Source organism: Eptatretus burgeri, chromosome 10, assembly GCF_056783735.1.
Source record: "Eptatretus burgeri isolate ZD-2024b chromosome 10, Ebu_testis_v1, whole genome shotgun sequence".
In the NCBI taxonomy this organism is placed as follows: Eukaryota; Metazoa; Chordata; class Myxini; order Myxiniformes; family Myxinidae; genus Eptatretus; species Eptatretus burgeri.
The window spans coordinates 47,273,226-47,300,892 of NC_140970.1; the positions used below are offsets into that span (position 1 = coordinate 47,273,226).

Below are 27,667 nucleotides of genomic sequence, written 5' to 3' on the forward strand. Positions count from 1 at the left end.
CCATGTTCCCCGCCCCATCCCTCTGTTCCCCACTGTTTTGTCCCTTCCACTCCCGCCCCTCTTGTCTCATGCCCCCTTGCGCTGTGAGTTGTGTGTTAGCTCTCATACGAGCCTCGACAAGGTATACAAAAAAAAACAACAAAAAAAAAAACAATAGGGCCTATCAAAATGTTGCTGGTAAGTGATTTTCAGTACATTTTAATTTATAATATTGTCATACAAGTTCCTTGGGTAGTGCTACTGAACCGCAGTAGCCTACAACATGCACATGTTGTATGAGGAAAACATTCATGAACATTTTACAAGTTTTTACCACAGTTAAAGGAATTGCCCTTCCCCTACCCTAGTTCCAACAAGCGTCCAAAATGTGAAATTTACGGATAACCCAAATTTCACAACGCTACTGTGGCATGTTTATGTACTATGTTTTACTCATGCATGTTTGTAGCCATGAATGTCCTTGTGATTGTGCCAAAACATTCACACCATGGATCAGTGGTCCAGTCTTCATCACTGTTATCAGCATCAGAGTCCTCGAGGTCTACAACCTCTTCCTCGACATCAGCGGGCTGGTTGCTGCAGGTTCACAACTTGCACATGTCAGTGCACTTCAGGCTATTGGCAAGGCACGTGCAGTCTGGGAGTTTGCACGACCGTCCACACTTGCAGGAAAGCAGTTGCAACACTGCATCCGGTGCTGGAGAACCCTGCATCCACTCAATGGCCAGCTTCCCGTCATCATCAGTGGTCCATCCACAACCCTTGGGACTTGGAACATAGGGTTGGCATTGCAGACAGCGCCTCCAAATAGCAGCCTGGTAGTTTGCACGGAGGACGTGCATGAAGAGGCAGTCTTCACATGGTGGAAGCTGACTGGACTCTACCTTCCCCCCGTCTGGCACAGAAGAGTTGATGTCGGAGTTCATTGACTTTCGTGGTGTTGGTAGACGGCACGTACATGTGGCAGGTGACCTCTTGCAGCTTCTGAAAGAGCTCGGTGGATACTTCCCATGAATGACCGAGCTGACTGAAGGCCTCTTGGTAGGTCTTATCCGACTTCATTTGCTTCAAGGCGCCCATCTTTCCCCGGCCTGCAAAGGCACTGACTGTATCACAACCGGAGAACACGTGCAGTGCAACCAGGGCATCACAGACGCTGTCTCCCATCGATCGAGCAAGCTTGTCAATGTCTTGGAACCGTGTGCGGGTTTGCGTACCACACTTTCTGATACACGGGGCATGGGATGTCCTTATTGAAGGCAAGACACAGCACGAGGACATCTGTATCTTCGGCAGTGATCACCACAGCTTTGTACCCAGCCTCTGCTGCATGCAGCGCATGTGGAAGCATTCGGGTGTCTGCTTCCTCCTGCGTGGACTTCAGCTCTGCCACTTCCTCCCAGTGGTCCTTGGTGACCTTGGAGCGGACCTCCTCACAGGTTACATAGAGCAACTTTTCCTTCAGTTTCTCCCTGCTTTTTGGTTCTTTCCACTCCTCTACCAGGAACTTGATTAGACTTACCTTGTTAGAAGAGCTGCAGAGCAGTTTCCTCCACTGCTGAATGTTGTGGCCCGGTGCGATGCTCCTGAACTGGATTACTGTGCTTGCACCTCTGTTGCATCTCTCTGCGTCATTGATGGACGTCTCTCGGTAAACATCGAAGACAACATCAATGCATTTACTCTGGGCTCCATCATGAAGAGCCGTTGACAGTATCGCTTCAGCCAGCTGTGAAAACGTCTTGTCATTCCCTTTCATCTTCTGTACCAGGCTCATCCCATCAATGACAGTTGCTGATGGCTCTGCAATAACTTCAGTGGGAGAAACACTCTTTTCCAGCTCTCTGGCAAGGGTCGCTTTGTTCGTCTTCCACAGAGATCCATCGCCATTAGCAATTGACCATGGCAAGGGCCCCAGGGGGTGCGCCAAGACATCTCTCATGTACAGATCTCGACTCTGAGCAACGAGGATCATGTGCCCAAACAGGTTCCTGTCAGCCTTGAGAACAATTTCTTTGGCCTGCGCTTTGCTGGTTGGTTTCTTCCGGATGTGGGTGAATGTTTTCAAGTTCCTTTTTGTCATCTTGTCATTGAACTGTGCAGTTGGTGGATTTGTCTCCAGGCGTTTCTTCTTGAAATCCTGGTATGCCTCCTCTCCTACCGTGCGAGCCGCGAGGAGGTCATTGGCAACATCAGGAGGAGCAACAGTAGCTGTTGACAAACTGACAAACTGTACTTGATCGGGACTCAGTGGATCCAGCCAGCTGTTCTCCATGAGATCCACCAAGGATTGGATGTCAGCCTCATCCCTCCGGATCCTAGGTAACTGCAGATCTGGATGGTTCAGCTGGGATTGACTTCGACCTACCATATCCATCAGGTGCCCAAGGTACATACTGCGGTAATCTGACGTCAGATAGTATCAGGTCACAGCTCCTGGATTCAGGCTGAATCCTTTCGTTCCTCCAGGTGTTTGTGTGTCTTTGTTGACAGTCTCCTCGATCGTCTGATCCATGGGAATCCGTTCGAATGGGTTTGTGGTGCCGATCTGAACCGAGAAGCCACCTTCCAGAAGTGCGCATGTACTTCGGGGTGGTCGAGCGGCAGTCGGGACATCTGTGCGTAGTAGTAGGGTAGGAATCGGGCATAATTCAGCTTGTCGTAGCACCAGGGAATCATCTCTCGGATGGATGCGAGGTGAAACATCCAGTCCCCTTCTCTGGATGCTCGAAGGAGTGCCAGCATGATCTCCACCATGTCGACATACGACATCCAGAATGCTGAGAGATCGCCATTCCCATCCCTGAGGTAGTTGAGGTAGACTTGGAATAGCTCCATGGTGTGGACGCATGAGGTATTCTCCAGCACCTCCTTGAACGACATCTGACAGATGTTATCACAGAAGTTTCTGATGCTGGTCAGGGTTTCTTCCAGGTGGCGCAGGTCTGCAATGTGGTTCTCCTATAGCCATGGGAGGAATCCTTTCCAGGCCAGCCTCATCAATGCTTCGTACACAAGCTTGTGGAGCCTCACACCACGATTGTACTTGCGGGGTTCCATCACCCCAGCTATGGAACCCTCGGCAATCACGCCTGACTCGACGCCAAGTCCCTCAAACCGGCATCTTGGAACCTCTTTCCAATGGTCGAGAGCAGGTTGCATATGGTGTGGAATGCACCCATTCTGAGGATGATGTTCTTGAACTTGTCTTCCTGCTTCCATGCTATTTCAGCAGCTTTGGCATAGAGTGCTTGGTCGAATACGCAGATGGTGTTGGTCAGCTGCAGTGACTGCATGATGCTGAGTGACTGGTTCAGCACTTCATTGACAGTGGACATCTGTGTGGCAGGAGCATTGATTGTGGGCAGGTAGCCGATATTGTCCTGAATCACTGGCACTTGATCTCGGAGCCGGATGTTGAATCCTGTCCAGCTGCTGACTGTTTGAGATCCTGGGTCTGACCTGCGTGCAAGAAGCCAGACATTGTTCTTTCTCCTGGCATCTTGGACTACGGCAGTAGTGTCAGCATCCACACATGTTGTGGTTGATGGTCCCACTCGCTTCCCAGCATTATATGTGGCCAGCATCAGTGGTGCAGCGCTGATACTCCTTTTCTTTGTTTTGGCAAAAGTGGGAGTGACTTTTAGTGGCTGAGGTCCAATGACTTTTGCCTGGACAGCAATTCCGTTCACTCTGTGAGATGTCCCCTCTCCAATGACAGTTTCTTCAAGCCAGTCGATGTTGTCCCAAGCCAGGGTAGTGATCACACTTGGGTAGATATTCCCCGGCAAAGCTACAGCACTTTCCGACAGTGCCAGCTTCTGTAGACACAGGGCTGTGTCGATCCCTTCGACCTTCGAGTATGAAGTGCTGTGGCCAAGCCGGTTCAGTGTACTAATCAGTTCTACGTTCCCCGTCAAGGACTTCACAGCAAACGGGAGGAGGATGTGCTTCGATGGAATGTTCTTGCCGCCAGAAACGGCATAGACCAAGTCCTGGCCAAAGGAGCTGATAAGTCGTGTGACCCTTTGTGATGGATCTGTGCACTCCTTTTCTCCTGTCAGCATTGTTTTCAGGAGCTTGGTCACAGATTCAGGGATGATGTAATCACTGTGCTCCACATCTGGTGGCCATATTTGAGTGACATCTTGCTTCTTGATGTCGTCTCTCATCTTCAATGCTGCTTTGGTAATGACATCTCCAGTGTTGGCAAAGGTCACATTGTGTAACTCCACCTTCAAGGCATATGTCACTTTGGCAAGCTCACTCATCGAAAGGCTGTCTGGATAAAGAAGAACTTTTCCTTTGCTGTCCGGAAATATGTGCAGTGCTCCCGCAAACTCAGCTTCAACCTTACAACGAAGGTGTTTCTTCGTTGAATATTTGACTTGACTGATACCACAGGAGTTCATGCATGTCACCAATTTGGAAGTTTGATCTCTCAAGGGTAACACTTCGGGGTTGGGGAAGAGTTCATTTCTAATGTCCCTGAAGAGTTCACTGTAGGAGTGCTTCTCTGCTGCCTCATACTGTCGAGCTTGAATGTCTTCGCCTTTTTCCTCACCTTCTATGTTACTGCTGGTGAAATGATCCTTTGTGTACGAAAGGTAGCAAGACTTGTGGTAATGGCCCTCTGCAGCAACAAGGTTTCTGCTCACAACAGCAAGCATCATATTATCTAGTTTCCTGACTGCTGCTGCCCTGATTCTATCATCAGCACGTAACTCGGCGCATTGCATGAGGGACTCCCTGGTGTTTTGACCTCTCAGATACTTGCTCGCTTTTTCGCAGAAGATACACTGTTCATCATATACCCTTGACGTGCTGGGCGCCTCTCGAGATGACCTGCTGGGAGTGTCTTTTGCGGTTTTTCCCCTGGGATCTTCTCTGGCAATGATAGTCAAGAAGTTTCTTCATGGTGAAAATGCTGTGGCACTTGTGATGGTACTGTACTGGTGGGATTTCTCCCTCGGGTAAGTATTTGGCCATGTTCAGGATAGGGGCATGCTTTCGTATCTCAGCAGAGTTCTCCAAGACTCAATGTTTTGTGGTGACACCAATTTTGTATCTGCTTCCTCATCGGAACAGTGGATTCCACAGTCCATGCGTGCACGCTTCCGTGGCAACCTGGCGCATTCTTCTTCACCAGTGGACTCCATTGTCAATCAGACCCAGTCACTGCAATATATAACAAGAAAGTCGGATACACTTATGATATTATAAAATACATTTACATACTTTCAAGTGTGCACAACCTGAAACATTTCTGGTGGGGCGAAAGATTATATCAAGTTTGAGCTACATTGTAATTTTCATATATTCAGCTGCAAATTGCATTTTGGGGGTAGGGGAAGGAAAAAGTCCACAACTTTGTTGAAACCAGCTGGATGGTCCTCCCTTGTGCTTCCCTGCAAACCAGGTACATATGGGTAGCTGATCCATTCGGACTGTGGCACTCATATGGGACACACAACATTCCGTAAATAATGACAATACTAAATCCGCAAAATTTCACTAAATGAAGCGTGCAAATCAGCTGTAATTTGAATACCAAACTAAAGCGTGTGCCTCAAGATGGGAAGTCTGCTTGTTGAAAGTGTGCAGATAACAAATCTGGATATCCTGAGCTGTTATTGAATGATATTACCTTCATGGGATGTGTCAATAGTCCATTGTGTGATTTTCCCCCAAAACGTCAAAATCTCAGAATGGTAAAATGCAAAATACATACACTAAGCTGCTCTTCTGGAACGGTTATCACATATTGAAATAATCATATAGTCCCTACCAATAACTTAGTAGCCCTAAAGTTTGGTTTCCTCAGATGGTACCGATATATGCCTGGGCCCATGGACTAATTGTCATAAATTGTTTTTCCATTGTTCAATTGATAACCAAAGTTTTCAGTCCATTCAAGTATATTAATTTTTTTCTTGACATCCTCCAACTTATTTGTAATTAAATTTATCTGCTTATTTGTTTTATTTACTTTTACCCCAGTTATTTCTTCAAGAAGACTTATTGGATATTTCTCACATTCTTTATGTTTCCCATTTAAATACCAAGGCTGATTACATCTCCACTCTTTGGTTTGGTTATTGCTTGGTTCTATCATTTATAAATCAGTAAAAAGATGCCCCTGAACACATACTTATAACCATAAGGGATACTCTTGATTCCATTCTCTAAAATATATCCTTTATCATCAAAAGCTCCGAATGCTTTCTTATTTATCTCTTCTGTATATAATTGATGTTTATAACTTCTTATTGTATTCATTTGTTAGGTAAAACAGTTGCAATAATGTTCAAAGTTTATTGTTTCCTTGATTATATTTTTCTTTATTCCCTTGAGCTTCTTATCACACCTTTCAATGTTATTATTATCAATGTACGTAAAAGCATAAGACTTTGATCTCAAACCCACAAATTCACTCGTGACCTTTCCACCCAACTCATCCTTAAACTTACCAATAACCTTTTTATTCTTAAATGAAAATAACATACTATCAGACTTATAATTACTTATATCATACATATCAATATTATCAATCATATCCGCATAAACATCACTTGTCTTAATTTCTAATATAAAACGATCTGTATCTATATACTTTAATTTTAAATGATTATAGCAATAGTCATACGTTAACGACTTTGACAAGTCAAGAATTGATGTTCCTAAATAAATAGGTTTATCTATTTCAATACTCTCTTTTTTCAAATGAATAGCACAAAAGTTCTCTGAAAACACCTCCGCTCGTTCAAAACTTGTTCTGTTAATTAACTTTGAAGCCTGTTTCCAAGATGTAGAAAGTCTTATGTTTTGTCGATGCCTAACATTTTCCAGTCTTTCCAAATACAGCATTATTCATTAATTTATAAAAGTCCTTCTCAAAATCTGTTTTTGCTTCTGTTCTCCTTTTTGTATTAAAATCAATATATTTCTTTAACCAATGACTGTTTAAATTTCAAAATTCGATGAATTTTTCTCACTCTCAACCCAGCAGATAAATATTGTCTGAAGTTCCTTCGATGTAAAACATAACTTTCTTTATCATTTAATGTTGTAAGTAGTTTTTCTGGAGATTTACCTTTTATATTAAATGACTGTTGGTAATCACTTGACCATTCTTTTCTTGGACTTAGTTTATCAGGGGCAGAAGGTAGGTCTTTGTTTGTTATGAAGTTCTGGGTATTTTAAATCAACCTCAAAATAATATCCAACTTCAGCTTCATCCAATTCTTTTTGAGAGGAGATAAGTCAAGTAAAACTTTTTCATAATGTTTTTCTTTAACCCATTTTAGTTTTCCAAAAGGTAAAGATTGAGACATAGCCCACTCATACAAATTGTTCGCATCATAATACATCAGGTAAGAGTTGCCCTCATTCTTATTATAATCAGGAAGATATTTGTTATTTGCTTTAGCATATCTTTTGGAACATACTTGAGATATTCGTCCTTTTGGCCTTCTCTATCATTAAAAGCATATCTATATCACTGATTAATTCAAAATTTTGTTTTGTCATTTTTAACATAGAACTCCAAGACAAGCCCGGGGCTGTGTAATAGTGAACGGGGTCTAACCCATTAGAATTTTTATGATGACAGACTGTTCTAAAAGTTTCAAACACATCAACCAATACCAATACATGTTTTAAGATACAAATCATGATATTCTCCAAGATTCTTTATATTAAACTTCTCCCAAACCTTTTTAGCTTGTGTATAATCTCTATCGGAAATATGAGTTTTGTTTAACTTGAAAGAGAAACTTTCCCTTAAAGGAAGTTGTGTTTCTTTCAACTTCTCAAATGAATCCATATTGTCATATGGATATATTTCCTTTTGTGATAAGAGATCAATCTCTTCTTGATTTGAGAAATGTGATTCAAGATTATGGAAGTTTTTCATATTTGATACTAAGTTAGACAATGGACTTGACATAAACTTGTATGTGTCAAGAAATCTGATATGGGTTATGGGGATGTATGAATTGTTTTTGTGAATGAGATGTATTTTTGATCTGTGTTAGGAATGGCAGAAATATCTCCAGATGTCTTTGAAAGTTCATTGATAAATAGATGTGTGTCAGTGAGCGTTGTTGTGAAGAAAGACAGGAATAAAATTTGGAGGCTTGTAATTAAGATTACAATGGGAATGAGCTGGACCTCTGTATTTACCAGTAAGATGACAGTGATCCCTAACCTTGACGTCTCCCTCAATTTTCTCCTCACAAATATGACAGATACTGTTCTTTCTAAATTCCTTTTTCCCTCCCTTTGTTAATGACATTGGTTTATAGGTTTTAACCATTATTTCTCATCTTATACAGTCTTTTTCCAATCGTCTTACAAACTCCTCTGAGGCATCTTCTCCTCTATAAAGTTCTAACTTGCCGTATTCATCACCAACAGATTTGATATAATAACAGAAACCACAAGGAGTACCTTTTTGATATTTATTTGTGTATGATTTATTTGGATTTGGCGAAACAGTATCTATCTTTTCAAGGATACTTTCAAAATCAGCATATATCACAAACGGATGTTTTATAGATTTGTTAAAATGTTTGAATGATATGTTTGAACCTACATTTGGTATATTGATTACGGTTGATTTATGATTACTACAATATTTCGAATGTTGATTTAATCGTTCTTTTGTGTGAAAGGAGTTGAGACATCTCTTACAAGAATACGTTTTACATTTTCTCTTATATAGTTGTGATTTGGTTAATCTTGAGAAATATTTCCTTTGAAGTAAAGTGGAGAAGGTCAATTTGTGTTTCATCATTTTTATAGTTGTTTGAAATTTTTAATATCTGAACTTTGCTTGTATCCATTAATCCATATACATTAACAGATAGATTTTTCATTTTCTCAAATTTAGGAATATCTCTCAATGACGTTGGAAACTTTTAAAGGTCCCATGTCACTCAAAAGTACTGAAATTGCATATATATATATATATATATATATATATATATATATATATATATATATATATATATATATATATATATATATATATATCCTATAGAAGTTTTTCATCGTGATTTCTGATCTGACAATGATTTTTTCACAATACTCGTTCTGGAAAATTAAAAAAAACAAACCTCTTTGGGAACGCCCCTAAAAATTCTGCCGAAATCTACTGAACGACTCATAACCCACATGACGTCATTTCCAGAACAACAAAGGCTGCACGCAAATTACTCGGGTTGGTGGTCTACGTGATTGTATTTATCGGACTAGTCGGACGGACGACAATGCTTTTGATGATGGTTACTACATCAGGTTTCAGCCTCCTCAACTTCTTCAAACTGAACAGCGAATAGAGCCCGTGATCAAAGTCACTGTCTTCGAAGTGGGCGCTGCAAATGACGCTCGTGTCGCTGGGGCCTTTCCAGTTTCCCCTCGTCAGCTTCACTTTAGATGTCCATATTCTCATTTTTCAGGAATACATGAAGGCTTACACCGTCTTTGGTTGTATTGCTGCATCCTGCGACGATACATCTTGCAGGCATTTTCGAAAGCAAGGCAAAAACTCTGAAAAATTTTGGCGAAACAATCACAGGAATTAAGACGATTAGTGAGAAAGCAAACACATGTGTACAATGCATTTGTACATACTTTATACGACGCGTGGCGTCTCATCAATCGACTCCGAGAGAGTTGTGTTCTGGAGATGACGTCAACGGTCACGTGACCTGCGGTTCGCTGAACTCCACTTTTTTGAGGGGAAGGGCATAGCAAGTTGTGAAAAGCACTACAAATGTTCAAAATATTGATCGACTTATCCCATTGTTGATTTTTTAAAAGAAACGGGTGATTTCTTCATGAGGAAGGTCAAGTTAATATATAAATAACCAGAAACGTTTGAATTACATGAGACCTTTAAATCTTTAAATCTTTAACATTTAATGTATTCTCATATTTCTTATAATGTTCAACGCTTTCAGGATTCCATTGTGGAGGATGTAAGTGAGTAAGAACAGACCATAGAAAACATTTATTATTTTTTGTTTTGAATATCAACAACTGCTTTAAGTTTTATCTCTTTTGGTAAATCAATATAAGAAGAAGCTTGAAGAGGCTCTGATTTTAAGATGTGTATATCTAAAAAGATTATTTTTGTCATAGTAAATCCACTACTTACTAGAGTGTTATCAACATCTTGTTCTTGTCTCTGGAGTTCATCATAAACATCACAACTTACAAAATCTTGAAATGATGAGATAAAGTGGGGGTTTGTCCTCATATAGGGAGTAGTTTCATCGTCTTGTCTTACCATATTCAATTTTACTCCCATATAAAACTTAAAAGTTTTCATTTCACTTAATGTGTTTTTAATTATAGTTTCAATACTTTGTTTAACCATATTGTTGTGGATCTCGCCACTCCGGCGTGCGGGCGACCGCCTTTCGCTAATTGCGGCTGCGCGCGCCCGCTGAACGTGGCAATCCAGTCGCAGCTTTTCGGATCAACGCCGAAATCCAGCTGCGGGTGTGTTTTTAACCACACCACAACCTTGTCAATGCTCTGCCTGCGCTACAGGGTCGATCGCCGAATTGTTGATTTACCTAATTATTCGCGCGGACAGAATACCGAGACGTTGTACCTGAACGGGACCTGCTCAGAAAATGAGCCGCTTTAAGCAGCTATTTCCATCTGTGATGGCCGAGCAGTTTATTATCGCCAAGCCCTGTTGGAACCGATTATCTTAGTGTTAAAAACCAGCTATTTATTCCAAACGCAATTATGGCAGTTCAATGGAGGAAGGGACGCAACGAGCAGGTGAATATTCAAACAATGGGGGTATTTCTTTTACATGCATGCAGTCAATAAAGCAATTGGGGGGGGGGGGATGGGGACAGGACACGAGCCAAAAGACCTACAGCCGTTGTTTACTCAGTATGTACATGCACTTATAACAATCCTACTTAAAGGACAAGGCACCACAGACTTCCATGCAAAAACCCCAGAAAAGAAAAGGGAGAACTGGGCCCGAAAGCCTTTAATGTTCCTCGCATCTTGGGAGACCAAAGGAGCACCGCGAGGCCGTGCAGGTTACCTGGCCACCCTCGTGGTGACTCGCTGGGCCCTGGTTCGGTGACCCTCGGTGTCTCTGCCCAACTCCACTGCCCTCGAGCTCCACTTCCGAACTCGACTAGGCACTCAAGCCCCAACTCCACTCGAACTCAAGTGGTTTTCTCCGACTCAGCTCCACCAACTCCTCTGTCCAATTCCACTCGCTCCAGACTCCAACACTCAACTATGGCGCTCTCCACACCGACTCGCCAAGGAGACCAAGGAAAGAGACTCTCTCATCAGCTCGCCAACCGCCCACTCTCCTTCTCGGCGTTCCAACGCGACCCTTTATCGTCCCGGGGCGTTCGCCCCTCCCTTCTCAGCGCGCGGGGGAAAATTCCCGGAGAGTTCTCGGGTTTTCATACTTTTAGTAACCGTCACTTCTGTTTACCCGTTCCAGAATATCGGGGCGGGAGTTGTCGAGTTCTTCTCTCTTCGGAGTATTGGGTTATTCTTAACCGTTGCTTTTGTTTGTAGAGGAGGGTCGCTGTGTTGTGGAGATTGACGAGGTTGTTGAGATGTCGTTGTTGCAGTGTGGTTGGTGCTGTGGTGGGGATGGCGTGGTTGTTGAGATGTCATTGTGGTGGTGGAGGTGGCATGGGTGTAGTGGTGTCATTGAAGAGATGCTGTTTGTTTGAAAGAGATGTTGGCAGTTGTGGAGAAGGTGTTGAGGAGATGTTGTTTAAAATAAACATAGAACAGAATAATGGCTAACTCAAAGATGCACAACCCGGCACACGAATAATGCCCCTTAAGACATTGGTGGGGAAATGTAACCTGGAACACACACTTACCGAAAGAACTGACCTCTGGGGAACCTGAATGGTGATCTGTCAATTTCCACAACCGTAACAATATCAACAGCTTCCATGATTGAAGATGGTCCAGAGTCTTGAAAACGAAACTATCTTATTTTTATATGCCCTTTAAATGCCCCGTCAGTGTTTTCAATGGAGAATTTAGCTTCCCTTTCTTCATTGTTCTTGTGTTTGCGTAATTGAAGGTGTTTATTATAACTTTTTTTTTAAGAATATCATTATCACATCTATCACAATGTTTCGTTTCTTGATCAAGGGGAGATATTTGTCTGAAAAGATTGAATGCGTGTTTGTTGGTTTGAAGGTGTTTTTTTATAACATTTATATTCGTGATTACAAACATCGCAGTACATTGTATTCACCATATTTATATAATAAAACTTTGCTTTAAATAAAATTTTCTTAATGAAAATTTCGTTTAATTTATAGGTGAATCTGTGCTTAAAACCATTTTATCCTCCAACTTTTTTCACTGAATAAATACAATGTATGAAGACACAAAAGACAAGTTTCAATCAATCTCTTCATTTGTAAAAGATACTGAGAAATATGTCAAGGATGTAAAATTGAACAAAGATAAATATAACAACTATTGGATAAAAAAATTATGGTGAATAATATGAGTTCTTCAATTTCCTTCAGTGGAAGGGCTTTTAGCATATCTGGAAGAACATCAATTAAAGTATCTCTAACAAAAGTTTCTCCTCTCCTTCTGGTAATATATTCAAAACTAGAAAAAGCAATGAAACAAGAAAAAGTATCGAAAAATAAAAACCTTATGGATGAAGCTTAAGAAAGAAAAGATAAGACCATCTGTAATATGCAAGGAGAAATTGGTATTTTTTTTCAACCACCCAAAAGATGTAAATCCTGGTGAAATAAAGGATGTTAATATATCAGGTGAAATGACATTTCGTTCAATCGTAGTGAAGGATCATTTTTAAATTACCTTTAATATAAAAAAATGTAGTAGTTGAATCTGTTAATGAAAAAAAAGTATATAGATATCGATGGTAATGTTTTTTTTCTACCAATTAAATACGAGTCACTATTCAACTGAAGATTTTGAAGATTATGAGTGATGACAGTTATGATACCGAGAGTTTGTGTTCAAACGATGGTTATGAAAGTAGTTTTACAAATGATTGTGAAAGTACCGAAGATTAATTTTAGTTTAAGTAAAGTTTTACTTTATAAATATCCTAGATTTTGAGCCTCTTGAATTCCCTGATTCTCCATATGACAAATTTGAGAATTGTCCTGCGTGTGAAAGACGGGGATTAAACAGAGTCAAAAGCCTATAAACAATGTATATTCTGTGATTATCTTTTAATTAATGATAATAAAAAATATAAAAAGGAAAATAATTCTTCGATTTACACCAAAAATGAATTATTTTACAAGATTGATTGGAGAAATTAATGTAAAGTATGAGGGCGATAACACACCTTTCCTTACAATGGAAGAAACTGAACGTATAAGAGAAATGTTCAAAGGATTGTTGTATATTATTCATGATTGTCATTTTCAGGGAAATATCAAAACAAGATATTGTATAAATAAAATAATGGATTATCTTGAAATTAAACCCGAACTTCGGATAAAATATAGTTTCAAAAAAAGCCAATAATAATTTAAATAACCTATTTTCCAAATATATAAATGAATGATTTTTTTTTACCCATTTGGGAAAATAAGATGAAATTTAACAACCATAAAAATCTTCCAAATCCATTAAAATGTCTCATAGTTGGTTCAAGCGGATGTGCAAAACCCTGCTTACTTTTAAAGATGCTCCTTACTCCCAACTTTTTAGATTATGATAATTTAATAATTTTCACAAAGTCGAGTTTTCAATCTGAGTATCAACTACTCTCACAGGGTTTTAATGCGTCTTCAAAAAGAAGATATAATCAATAATATAAACATCCCGCATATGAACATGCTTTTTACCAGTCCCAAACCAGTTTTTACCCCGCAATATGAATGCTACTCCAACCTTTGAAGGCATCAGTGCGAAACATGGCCATTGTTCAGCCGCGGCTGCATGGCAAACGTCATACAAACAAACGCCGTTGCTAATTACCACCCATCGCGCAGTTCGTTTTACTGGACGCAATGGCGTGGATAGAAAATGCAACGGGGTGTGAAGAGATACAGTGACTTAATTAGAACCAGTTTCTAAATTAATCAATGGTAATCAACCAATAAGCGTCAAGAATTACAATTTCGTCCAATCAGCAGAGGCCTCCCGCTGAGGGAGGGGCACAAGAAGGCCCTGCACACCTCCCTTTCCATCAATCTTCACTTGCTATTGTAGTTCACGCAGTACGATACACCAAAATGCCGAAAACGCGTCACGATCTGCCGTTGGAAGATAAAGTCCATCTGGTAAAGGAAGCGGAATCCAAGTCACAACGCAAACTCGCTGCTGATTTCGGAATTTCGCTGGGCGCAGTGAACGGTATTTTCCGTCGTAAAGAGTCGATATTGAAGGAATTCGAAGACGGGGCCCTATCTTCGCAAAGTCGACGAAAAGGAAGCAGTTTCGTAGACATTGACAACCACGTGCACACATGGTTCCATGCTGCTCATTCAAAGAGGATCCCTGTCAGCGGACCTATGGAAAAACCGAAGGCATTAGAAATCGCGACTGCCATTGGTGAGGTGGATTTCAAGGCATCCAACGGCTGGCTTGCCCGATTTCAAGCTCGAAACAAGATCTCGGCACGTGCAGTTAGCGGCGAGAGTGGTGGCGTTGATCAGACGACAGTAGAGGAGTGGAAAATGCGTCTGCCACAGCTATGTGACGGTTTCAAGCCACAAGACATTTTTAACGCCGACGAGACTGGCCTCTTCTTCCACGCTCTACCCAAACGGTCGCTGGTGGAAAAAGGAGACTCTTGTCATGGTATAAAGTCGCCAGAGGATCGAATAACGCTGCTGTTGTGCGTTAGTATGACTGGCGAGAAAACTAAACCACTCGCCATCGGCAACGCAGTGAAACCACGTTGCTTTCGTAACATCAAAGTCGATTCCCTCACTGTGTCGTGGACAGCAAACAAACGAGCGTGGATGACCTCGGCGTTGTTCGTTGAATGGTTGAAAGTGCTCGACAAGAAGATGTGAAACCAACTGCGGAGGATTCTTCTTTTCCAAGACAATGCGCAGTCTCATCCAAGGGTGTGACGCTGACGAACATGACCGTAAAGTTCCTGCCTCCGAACGTTACGTCGGTCTTGCAGCCCCTTGACCAAGGCGTGATGAGCAACCTGAAGCGTCTTTTCAAACAATGGCTGCTCCGGCACGTGCTGTCGAAGATCGATACCGCTTCAAACGTAAACGAAATCTTGAAGAGCGTCAACGTTCTCCATGCTGTTCAGTGGAGCAGCAATGCATGGGATCAAGTCCAGCCGACGACGATTACCAAGTGCTTCGTCAACTGCGGCTTCCCTTCCGAGTCACCCGATAGTGACTGGGACGCTGACGATGACCTCAGCCTGCGCGAGCTCATTTCGCGAGGTGCAGAGATTGGCGTATGCGACGACGTGACCCCCGAGGAATACGTTCGGTGCGACGATACGGTGCGCGTTCATGACTGCGAGGACGACGACTGGGAGAACGATTTAATGCGGAAAGACGGTGACGAAGAGAATGTGGACAAAGAGAATGGGGACAAAGAGAATGGGGACAAAGAGGAAGTGGAAGACATGCAGGTGACGGTACAAGATGGACTCAGTTGTGTGAAAAAGCTTAAAACTCTCTTTCTGAATCAAGGATGGGCAGGCAGAGTTGCTCGCTCCTTTGGAAATAATCGAACTTCAGTTCAAGTTCATGTCCTGGAGAATGCCAAATCGAAACCACAGAGTTTTATAACATCTTGGCTTAGAGACAAGTAATTGTATAAATTTCAAATGTTGATTCTCGTGCTGTCAATTTTGCGTTGCATTTTTGATCTTATCAATTTTCTATCTTTCCGTGGCAAATAATTCGAATAATTGTATTATTATGACTGAATGCCAATAATTGTTTGCTCATTTTGTCTGTGGAATGTGTATTTAGATGTGAATGTATTGATTAAACGACTTTTGTGATCTATCGAATACAGATGACGCGTTCATGGTCGGTTGATACCCTAATCCCCGATAATGTGAACAACCCGCATATGAACGCATTTTCGTCCAGTCCCAGAAGTGTTCAGAATAGCCGGGTTTTAGTTAAGTAAAAATACCCTGCGCAGACAGTAACCATCTCCAATTTTGGAAATTTCTCCCAGAAAAAAAGTTGTCAAAATATCTCTGCTAATGGAAATCGCCTAAAAAAATTTTCTCCGAAACTCAGCAAGCTTTTTGAATTCTGTTTGCGGGAATCGAACAGGGCATTAGCAGAGATGAACTACCGCACATATGATACATCACTGTGACGTCATATCAATTTTTATGACGTCATTCCTATTTTTTGACATTTTTTGTTTCACAACCCAGAGTTTTCATCAGATCTTCGTGAAACTTGCCATGTATATGCAGAAAGCCCACGCGCAGGCAGTAACCATCTCCGATTTTGGAAATTCTTCCCAGAAAAAAAGTTGACGTCATATCGCCGCTAATGGAAATCGCCAATACCATTATCTCCGACACTAGACAAGCTGTTTCAATTTTGTTTGCAGGAATCAAGCCGGGCATAAGCACAGATAATTAATTTATCACAAACCTGATACATCACAATGACGTCATCATTAAGAGGACGAGGATCTTAGCTCATTTGAGCTTGTTTCAGAAACAGATTCAACTACTACATTTTTTTTATATTGTTGTGGTTGAGGAAATTTGCAAACCACCATTCAGGTCCCGTAGGTGAGATATCTCTGTAAGTACATGTAGAGTTAGCCCAAACCCGTTGTTTAGAGGGAATAAATGTGATTCATTCGGGCTGCGACCCTTTAAGATAGCCGTTTTTCTGTTATATCTTTATTTTGAACCATGTCTCAACCGCCATCACACAACAACCACCAACCGCAACGCCGCTTCACAACAACAACAACGCCAACAGCCACGACCTTTACCTTCGCAACTCGCTCTCGCAACCATCGCATCACCGCCATTCCAAGCGTCACCGTGGCCAGGGACCGCCACTTTAGACCCTCCACCACCTTCACCTCTCCTCCTTCTACTGCCATTCCCGCACCGCTTGTGGGCACCGAGCGTCAGGCTGTCCTGGCCTCGTGCGGGATGCGCGCTGAGCTGCGGGTGCAAAAAGCGGCCTTTCCGAGGAAAAGTCGGATCAGGAATGATACACGCCCACTTCCGATCCCTCCAATCATTAAGCGCGGGGCGATTTGGCCCCGCCTCCAGGCGCGTTGGAGTAGAATCGATATATGCAAATTCGAGGATCAGGGGAGGTTCACGCCCACTTTTCCTCCGTCCAATGGGCGAGCGTGGCTCCGCCCCCGAGCCCATCCTGATCCGGAAATTTGCATATGGATTCTCCTGCCGTACTATAAAGCGCCGAGCGCGGGGCGAATTCAGTCAGTTACTGTTTCGGGCTCGGGCGAGTTGGAGAGGTGTGGCGGCGGCGAAGTGTGGCAGCAGCAGTCAAGACGGGTCTGGAGGAGAGTCGGTCTGTCGGGGTTCGGAGTCTGTCGGGGAGCTGCAGAGAGGGGAAGCCGGGAACGCGGTCGAGGTCGCAGTGGAGTCGCTCGTCGCGGGACCCAAGCAAGCCAGCTATCCTCTTTCCCCAGAGCATCAACAACCCCCCCCCCGTGCTGAGATAGTGCAAAAAGGGGGCCCCGTTCCCACCCCATTCCAAGCAGTGCCACGACATTTTGCGTGTTCCCCCACGACATTTTGCGGCTCATCACAAGACGGGTAGGCTCCACGCGGTCTCGGCCCACAGGCCCGTCTGCCCCCTTGTCGTTGAGGGTGGCCCTTTTCTTTTGATTTTGAGTATATGTGTTGTCGGCGCCGTCTGTAAAGTAAAACTGTGTAAGTGTTGCCGTGTGCTCGCGTAGTCGGTAGTAGATCTGCATTGTGTTTCTTTTGTTACATTTGCTTTTGGTGCATAATTGTTGTAATTGTATATGTGTGCTTTTCGTTTGCCGCGGAATAAATGTGCCTTATGTTGAACTGTTTTTCCCGTTTCGCTTCGTCTTTTCTTTAATTGAATCTCCATCTTACTTCACGTAAAGGGTTGGTAGTGGGCTAAATACGCCCGATAATTAATCGGAACCGTCGAGGTCGACGATATTACACCGCTCGGTTATCCCGAAAGTACGGAACGGGTCGCTTAAAGTGGCCCGTGTCCGAAGGCGAGGTGCGATCGCCCGGTCTACCCTCCATGTGGGTACTTAGGTAGGTCAAATTTGGCGAACAACCCTATCCCACGCGGGGGGCCGGTTGGCACGATTGTGGTGAGGCCGAAAGGCCCACCCATGACTAGTTCCCGGCGTTAGTCCGAGAGGGTCACGACGGAATTGTCCGTCCGGTGGGCGACGTGCCGCGATTCGAGTTACGTGGCCGCTCGCACGCCGGCGGGCGCGAATTCGCAACAATATTGAAGGTAATTTTAAAATGATCCTTAACTACTATTGAACGAAATGTCATTTCACCTGATATATTAACATCCTTTATTTCATCAGGATTTACATATTTAGGGTTGTTGAAAAAAAAAATACAAATTTCTCCTTGCATATTACAGATGGTCTTATCTTTTCTTTCTAAAGCTTCATCCATGAGGTTTTTATTTTTTGATACTTTTCTAGTTTTGAATATATTACCAGAAGGAGAGGAGAAACTTTTGTTCGAGATACTTTAATTGATGTTCTTCCAGATATACTAAAATCCCTTACATTGAAGGAAATTGAAGAACTCATATTATTCACCATAATTGTTTTTATCCAATAGTTGTTTTATTTATCTTTGTTCAATTTTACATCCTTGACATATTTCTCAGTATCTTTTACAAATGAAAAGATTGCTTGAAACTTGTCTTTTGTGTCTTCATACATTGTATTTATTCAGTGAAAAAAGTTGGAGGATAAAATGGTTTTAAGCACAGATTCACCTATAAATTAAACGAAATTTTCATCAAGAAAATTTTATTTTAAGCAAAGTTTTATTATATGAGGCCCCACGAGGAGGAGTGATGTAAGCGACATTTTTTAATGATATGATGATAGGCTCGGATGATAGGGTAAGGGTTAAAATAGTGCTATATGGCATTAACTCCAAAATGGCCGATGTGTCCCTTACATCACTCCTTGTGGCGCCTCATATAAATATGGTGAATACAACGCTCTGTGATGTTTGTAATCACGAATATAAATGTTATAAAAAACACCTTCAAACCAACAAATACACATTCAATCTTTTCAGACAAATATCTCCACTTGACCAAGAAACAAAAAATTGTGATAGATGTGATAATGATATTCTTTAAAAAAATTTTTTAGAAGAAACACCTTCAATCACACAAACACAACAACAATGAAGAAAGGGAAGCTAAATTCTCCATTGAAAACACTGATGGGGCATTTAAAGGGCATATAAAAATAACATTGTTTCATTTTCAAGACCCTGGACCATCTTCAATCATGGAAGCTGTTGATATGGTTAAACAAAGTATTGAAACTGTAATTAAAAACATTAAGTGAAATGAAAACTTTTAAGTTTTATATCGGAGTAAAATTGAATATGGTAAGACAAGACGATGAAACTACTCCCTATATGAGGACAAACCCCCACTTTATCTCATCATTTCAAGATTTTGTAAGTTGTGATGTTTATGATGAACTCCAGAGACAAGAACAAGATGTTGATAACACTCTAGTAAGTAGTGGATTTACTATGACAAAAATAATCTTTTCAGAAAAACACATCTTAAAATCAGATCCTCTACAAGCTTCTTCGTATATTGATTTACCAAAAGAGATAAAACTTAAGAAAGCTGTTGTTAATATTCAAAACAAAGATAATAAATGTTTTCTATGGTCTGTTCTTGCTCACTTTCATCCTCAACAATGGAATCCTGAAAGGGTTGAACAAAACAAGAAATATGAGAATATATTAAATGTTAAAGATTTAAAGTTTCCAATGTCATTGAGAGATATTCCTAAATTTGAGAAAATGAATAATCTATCTGTTAATGTATATGGATTAACGGATGCAAACAAAGTTCAGATATTAAAAATTTCAGACAACTCCAAAAATGATGAAAAACACATTGACCTACTCCACTTTACTTCAAAGGAAAAATCACATGATGCTTTCATCGAAAATTTCTCCAGATTAACCAAATCACAACTATATAAGAGAAAATGAAAAACGTGTCCTTGTAAGAGATGTCTCAACTCCTTTCACACAAAAGAACAATTAAATCAAAATTCGAAATATTGAAGTAATCATAAATCAACCGTAATCAGGTTACCAAAAGCAGGTTCAAACATATTGTTATGGCTGTGGAAATTCCCAGAGCACCATATAGGTCCTTGGATCAGATATGCCGATAAGTCTGTGTTCAAATAGATTTCCCCACCATGGTCAAATGGGTATTATTGGTGTCATCCGGGCTGTGATCTTTGAGGCAGCCGTTTTTCTTTTACTATCGTTATTTTGGAACAACCACAACGCCAACCACCAACGTCCTCCTCTACCATGCCAATCACCAACCACATTCTCCACGCCAACCACCAACCACCCTCTCCACACCGCCTTCACAACAACATCTCACCATCTCACGCAATAAATCAACACGAACAATGTCGCCTCACCTTCATTTCCGAAGCGATGCCATCTTTGCGCCAGCCACGGCGAGTCGCATCGAACGGCATCACTGCAGGCAGAGGCAGGGGGGTTTGCTCGCCATACAAGTCGGTGATCTCGTGCACGTCCGCTCTGTGCAAGCTTCGTCCAAGATTCGGATCAAGAGAGTGAGAGGGGTGGAGCCAGTGGGGGTCAGAGGTGAGTGTGAAGGCCAAACCTCGTCTCTCGGGCCCAATAAAAGGCCGAGCGGAGTGCCAGTCTGAGGCCAGTTGGTGGACTGTCAGGGTTCAGAGAGCCTTCAGTCGGTGGAGAAGCTGAGGAGAGCGGAGGAGACTTGAGCTGGGAGCACGGCCAAGCCTGCTGTGCCGCGCGGAGCTGCGTGTTCGTGTGTGAGCCGGAGAGAGCTCGCCAACCAGCACCGAACGGTCTGAGGTGATCGGGCTTCGGAACAGTCCGAACATCGTTGAGGGACGGACGGGTTCTTAAAGAGAGCATCAACTCAGAAAGAGCAAAGACCCGTTCGTTCCTCTCAGGCGTTGCCGGCTGGCGCCTGAATCACCAGGCTGCGGTTACGCCAGCTGCCGTGGGGAAGGAACGTCGCGGGTCGCCCCAGCGAGGAAGGTAACCTGCGCGTCCTCTTGGAGCTCCATCGGTACTCAAAGCTCCATGTCATAAAGACCCCGAGAGGTCCAGTCTACCCCCTTGTCTTTGAGGGGGTTTTTCCTTGCTTTTCTTTGTACAAGTGCGGGCCCGTAGGTGCGTGCCAGTATGTGCAGCTTCGTGCCTGCAGTATCAGGTCCCCAGCATCAATTGTGATGTCATATCAAATGAAGAAGAAGAATTGTGACGCCCTCCTCTCCTCTCCCTCCCCTCCCCCCTCTCCCTCCTGCTCCCTCCCTCCCCCTCTCTCTCCCCTCTCCCTCCTGCTCCCTCCCTCCCCCTCTCTCTCTCCCTCTGCTCTCCCTCCCCTCCCTCCTCTCCCCTCCCCTCTCCCTCCCTCTCCTCTCCCCTCCCTCTCCCTCCCTCTCCCCCTCCCCCTCCCCCTCCCCTCCCCTCTCCCTCCCCTCTCCCCCTCCCCCTCCCTCCCCTCTCCCCCCTCCCCCTCCCTCCCCCTCCCCTCCCCCTCCCTCCCCCTCCCCTCTCTCTCTCCCTCTGCTCTCCCTCCCCTCCCCCTCCCCTCCCCTCTCACCCTCCCCCTCCCCTCTCCCCTCCCTCCCCCTCCCCTCCCTCTCCCTCCCTCTCCCTCCCCTCTCCCTCCCTCCCCTCCCCTCTCCCCCTCTTACTCTCTCTCTCTCTCTCTCTCTCTCTCTCTCTCTCTCTCTCTCTCTCTCTCTCTCTCTCTCTCTCTCTCTCTCTCTCTCTCTCTCTCTCTCTCTCTCTCTCTCTCTCTCTCTCTCTCTCTCTCTCTCTCTCTCTCTCACACCCTCTCTCTCTCACACCCTCTCTCTCTCACACCCTCTCTCTCTCACACCCTCTCTCTCTCACCTCGAAAAGGAACATCCGTGGGTCCCCAGCAATATTCCTGGCAAGTTTCAATCGTGCAAAAGAAATAATTAATAAATAAGTAAACATAAATTGTGATGTCATTCGTGACGTCATCGAACAGTCTTGTCATTGGTCGACAGATAAATAGCCGTAACTTGGGAACCGCTCGTCCGATCGATATGAAACCTCAAAGGCACATCCGTGGGTCCCTGGCAATATTCCTGACAAGTTTCAATGAGATCGGACCGGCGGTCGTCGAGAAACGGCCATCGCAGACAGACAGACACACAGAGATTGCTGGAATTATAGATAGATGAAAGTTGTGGCGCTGAGTCCGTTAAGTAGAACTGTGTACAAGTGTGTAAAGAATAAATAAACGGTCGTAGTTCCTTTGCATTGTTTTTGTTGGCTGTATAATTGCATATGTGCATGCTTGTATACGTGCCTGCATGAATACGTGTGTGAATAAATGTGCTTGTTTGAATGTTGACCTGTTCGTCACGTCATTTTCCCTCCATCGAACTGCCGTATTGCATTTCGGAATAATAGCAGGCTTTTTAATAGCCGATAATAGAATCGGGTCCAGCGAGGCCTCGCGATAATACCCCGCTCAATTATCCCAAAACGGAGCGAGCTGCTTAAGCGGCTCGTGTCCAAGCAGGCCTCGCTGAGGTACAATCTCTCGGTAATCTACCCACGCGAATAATTAGGTAAATTGATTATTTGGCGATCGGACCCCGTCGCGTGGGTACAGTGCGGACAAGATGGTGGTGTGCTTGGAGCACACCCGTGACTGGTTTTCGGCGTTGTTCCGGAAAGTCGCAACTGGATTGTTCGTCCGGTGGGCGTACGGCCACGATTCGGCTAAAAGCGGCTGTTCGCACGCCAGCGGGCGAGAATCCGTAACAATATCATTCAAAGATTTTAACAAAACTATAAAACATCAGTTTGTGATATATGCTGATTTTGAAAGTATCCTTGAAAAGATAGATACTGTTTCTCAAAATCCAAATAAAGCATACACAAATAAATATCAAAAACATACTCCTTGTAGTTTCTGTTATTATATCAAATCATCTGTTGGTGATGAATACAAGTTCGAACTTTATAGAGGAGAAGATGCCTTAGAGGGGTTTGTAAGACGATTGGAAAAAGACTGTATAAGACTAAGAGAAATAATGGTGAAAACCTATAAACCAATGTCATTAACAAAGGGAGAAAAAAGGAATTTAGAAAGAACAGTATCTGTCATATTTGTGAGGAGAAAATTGAGGGAGACATCAAGGTTCGGGATCACTGTCATCTTACTGGTAAATATCGAGGTCCAGCTCATTCCCATTGTAATCTTAATTACAAGCCTCCAAATTTTATTCCTGTCTTTCTTCACAACAACGCTCACTATGACATACATCTATTAAAAAATGAACTTTCAAAGACATCTGGAGATATTTCTGCCATTCCGAAAGGGGCTGTCACACCTTGACGATTAAGCCAGTGTATGCCGACAGAGGAAAAATTTGTCTAAAACGCTGGCACACGTCGAATACGTTATGGGTAAGTTTTGTATACGTTAAGAGCATGCTTAAGCATGCTGGCATACATCGTCGCACGCCGAGCTCGTCGACAAATTTTAACATGCTCAAAATTTTTCGAGGTATGCCAACGGATGACACACGTTCTGCAGACGCTGGCCATAAGTTGTAGGCACGTTACGCGATCGTTGACACACGTTACTTGTAAGTTACTCATAAGTCAAAACGCGTCGAGGTAATGTTTAGCGTACCTGAAACTTATTTCTAACCTATGAGTAACGTGCTTTGAACCTATGTGCAACGCATCTCCAAAGCACATTGACGTATTTGATTGACGTCTTCCGGACGACCACAGAACTTTCTGAACGTGTTTCTAACTTACAGCTTACCCGATAATGGCGTATTGGCAGTGTTTAGGGGAATTGGTATACAAAAATGGGGTTCACAGGAGGAACCTGTCAGTGTTCCAGACTCCATGTTTTTTTTTTGTTTGTTTTTTCAGCATGACGGTGATGTTGACGCTTCGATTTCGAGTGCGGTTATGATTTAAATCGTTGAGCGGCAGCGATTTAAATCGTTGAGTGGCAGCCGATGAATAGCCTACGCCACGTGATCGTCGACGATACGCTGCCGCACGCTATGCATACGTTAGACTATCATTGGGCATACGTTGTGAACGCTAACAACACGCTAAGCATTCGTTGGTATAAGTTATCTTTAAGTTATCGAAACGTTCTGTGTACATTACTAATACATTATGCATTTGTCCAACTCTTTATGAATACGCCAAAAATTTTAAAACATCAGAAGTTCAGCGTAGAAAAACATAAAAAAAAAATTTTTTTTAAAGCCGAAGAAAACTTCGAAGAATGCTGCAAAGAAGTCTCCTGGCCGTGGACGCAAGGAGGATCCATCATCAGCCACACCCTCCCCATCACACTCACCTACTACTACTGACATGGACCTACTACTACTCCTACTAATGACACGCTCACCTACTGCTACTACTGATACTACTGACATGGACATGTACTCACCATGGAGTCAAACACTGACGGGTTCCTCCTGTGAAGCCCATTTTTATATACCAATTCCCCTAAACACTGCCAATATGCCATTGTACGGTATCTGTAAGTTAGAAACATGTTCAGTAAGTTATGTGGTCGTCCGGAAGAAGTCAATCAAATAGGTCTACATACGTCAATGTGCGTTGGAGATACGTTACACATAGGTTCAAAGCACGTTACTCATTGGTTAGAAATAAGTTTCGGGTACGCTAAACATTACCTCGACGTGTTTTGACTTATGAGTAACTTACATGTAACTTGTGTCGACAATCGCATAACGTGCCTACGACTTATGGCCAGCGTATGCGGAACGTGTGAGTCATACGCTGGCATTCGTCAAAAAATTTTGATCATGCTTAAAATTTGTTGACGTGCTCGGCGTACTACGATGTATGCCAGCGTGCTCTTAACATGTACAAAACTTACCCATAACGTATTCGACGTGTGCCAGCGTATTCGGCAAATTTTTCATACGTCGGCATATGCTGGCTAAAACGTCAAGGTGTGACAGGGCATGACGGTGATGTTGACACTTCGATGTCCAGTGCGGTTATGATTTGAATCGTCAAACGGCAGCCTATTAATAGGCTTTGCCACATGATCGTTGGCGATACTCTGCCGCACTATGCATACGTTAGACTATCGTTGGGCATACGTTGTGAACGCCAACAACACGCTAAGCATTCGTTGGTATAAGTTATCGAAACGTTCTGTATACATTACTAATACGTTATGCAAACTTCCAACTCGTTATGAATACACCAAAAACTTTTTTTTAAAAACATCAATAGTTCAGCGTACGCCAGCGTTTTACATACATTTTGATACGTTGCCATACGCTGGCTAAAACGTCAAGGTGTGACAGCCCCTTAACAGACCAAAAATACATCTCATTCACAAAAACAATTCATACATCCCCCAAAACCCATATCAGATTTCTTGACACATACAAGTTTATGTCAAGTCCATTGTCTAACTTAGTATAAAATATTAAAAACTTCCCAAATCTTAAATCACATTTCTCAAATCAAGAAGAGATTGATCTCTTATCACAAAAGGGAATATATCCGTATGATAATATGGATTCATTTGAGAAGTTCAAAGAAACAAAACTTCCTTCAAAGGAAAGTTTCTTTGGAAAGGTAAATAAAACTCATATTTCCGATTGAGATTATACACAAGCGAAAAAGGTTTGGGAGAAGTTTAATATAAAGAATCTTGGACAAAATCATGATTTGTATCTTAAAACTGATGTATTGTTATTGGTTGATGTGTTTGAAACTTTTAGAACAGTCTGTCATAGTAAAAATTCTTATGGATTAGACCCCGTTCACTATGACACAGCCCCGGGCTTGTCTTGGAGTTCTATGTTAAAAATGACACAACAAAATTTGGAATTAATCAGTGATATAGATATGCTTTTAATGATAGAGAAGGCCAAAAGGACGAATATCTCAAGTATGTTCCAAAAGATATGCGAAAGCAAATAACAAATATCTTTCTGATTATAATAAGAATGAGGACAACTCTTACCTGATGTATTATGATGCTAACAATTTGTATGGGTGGGCTATGTCTCAATCTTTACCTTTTGGAAAACTTAAATGGGTTAAAGAAAAAACATTATGAAAAAGTTTTACTTGACATTGTTATCTCCTCTCAAAAAGAATTGGATGAAGCTGAAGTTGGATATTATTTTGAGGTTGATTTAAAATATCCAGAAGAACTTCATAACAAACAAAGACCTACCTACCTTATGCCCCTGATAAAGAAAGTCCAAGAAAAGAATGGTTAAGTGATTACCAACAGTCATTTAATATAAAAGGTAAATCTCCAGAAAAACTACTTACAACATTAAATGATAAAGAAAGTTATGTTTTACATCAAAGGAACTTCAGACAATATTTATCTGCTGGGTTGAGAGTGAAAAATTCATCGAATTTTGAAATTCAAACAGTCATTGGTTGAAGAAATATATTGATTTTAATACAAAAAAGGAGAACAGAAGCAAAAACAGATTTTGAGAAGGACTTTTATAACTTAATGAATAATGCTGTATTTGGAAAGACTATGGAAAATGTTAGGAATCGACTCAACATAAGACTTTCTACATCTTGGAAACAGGCTTAAAAGTTAACTCATAGACCAAGTTTTGAACAAGTGGAGGTGTTTTCAGAGAACTTTTGTGCTATTCATTTGATAAAAGAGAGTATTGAAATGGATAAACCTATTTATGTAGGAACATCAATTCTTGACTTATCAGTCATTAACGTATGACTATTACTATAATGATTTAAAATTAAAGTACAAGGATAATGTGTCATTGTTATATATGGATACAGATAGTTTTATGTATCTATAATTCCAGCAATTTATGTGTGTCTGTCTGTGACCGCTGTTCCTCGACAACCACTGGTCCGATCTAATTGAAACTTGCCAGGTATATTGCTGGGGCCCTGTGGATGTGCCTTTTCAAGGTTTGATATTAATCGGACAAGTGGTTCCGAAGTTATGGCCATTTATTTACAAACCAATGACAGGACACATTGCTATGACGTCACAATTCTTCTTCTTTTTTTGCACATACGGCCACGCACGTATGGGCACGTACTAGCATTAGAAATTAAGACAAGTGATGTATATGAGGATATGATTGATAATTGATATATATGATACAAGTAATTATAAGTCTGATAGTATGTTGTTTTCATTAAAGAATAAGGTTATTGGTAAGTTTAAGGATGAGTTTGGTGGAAAGGTCATGAGTGAATTTGTGGGTTTGAGATCAAAGTCTTATGCTTTTACCTATATTGATAATAATAATAACATTGAAAGGTGTGATGAGAAGCTTAAGGGAATAAAGAAAAATATAATCAAGGAAACAATAAACTTTAAACATTATTACAACTGTTTAA

The 27,667-nt window shown here is 42.1% G+C and overlaps 1 protein-coding gene and 1 pseudogene across 3 annotated transcripts in view; one reads left to right on the forward strand and one right to left on the reverse strand.

Moving 5' to 3' along the window:
- Positions 1–27,667, forward strand: part of LOC147018483 (inter-alpha-trypsin inhibitor heavy chain H2-like) — a 118,374-nt gene that overhangs the window by 87,996 nt on the left and 2,711 nt on the right. The window lies entirely within an intron of this gene.
- On the reverse strand, positions 183–21,565 carry LOC147018484 (uncharacterized; annotated as a pseudogene). Its single transcript, XR_015062410.1, has 2 exons — positions 20,677–21,565; positions 183–5,178 (listed from the first exon to the last, which is right to left on the reverse strand). The product of XR_015062410.1 is annotated as an uncharacterized LOC147018484 (transcript).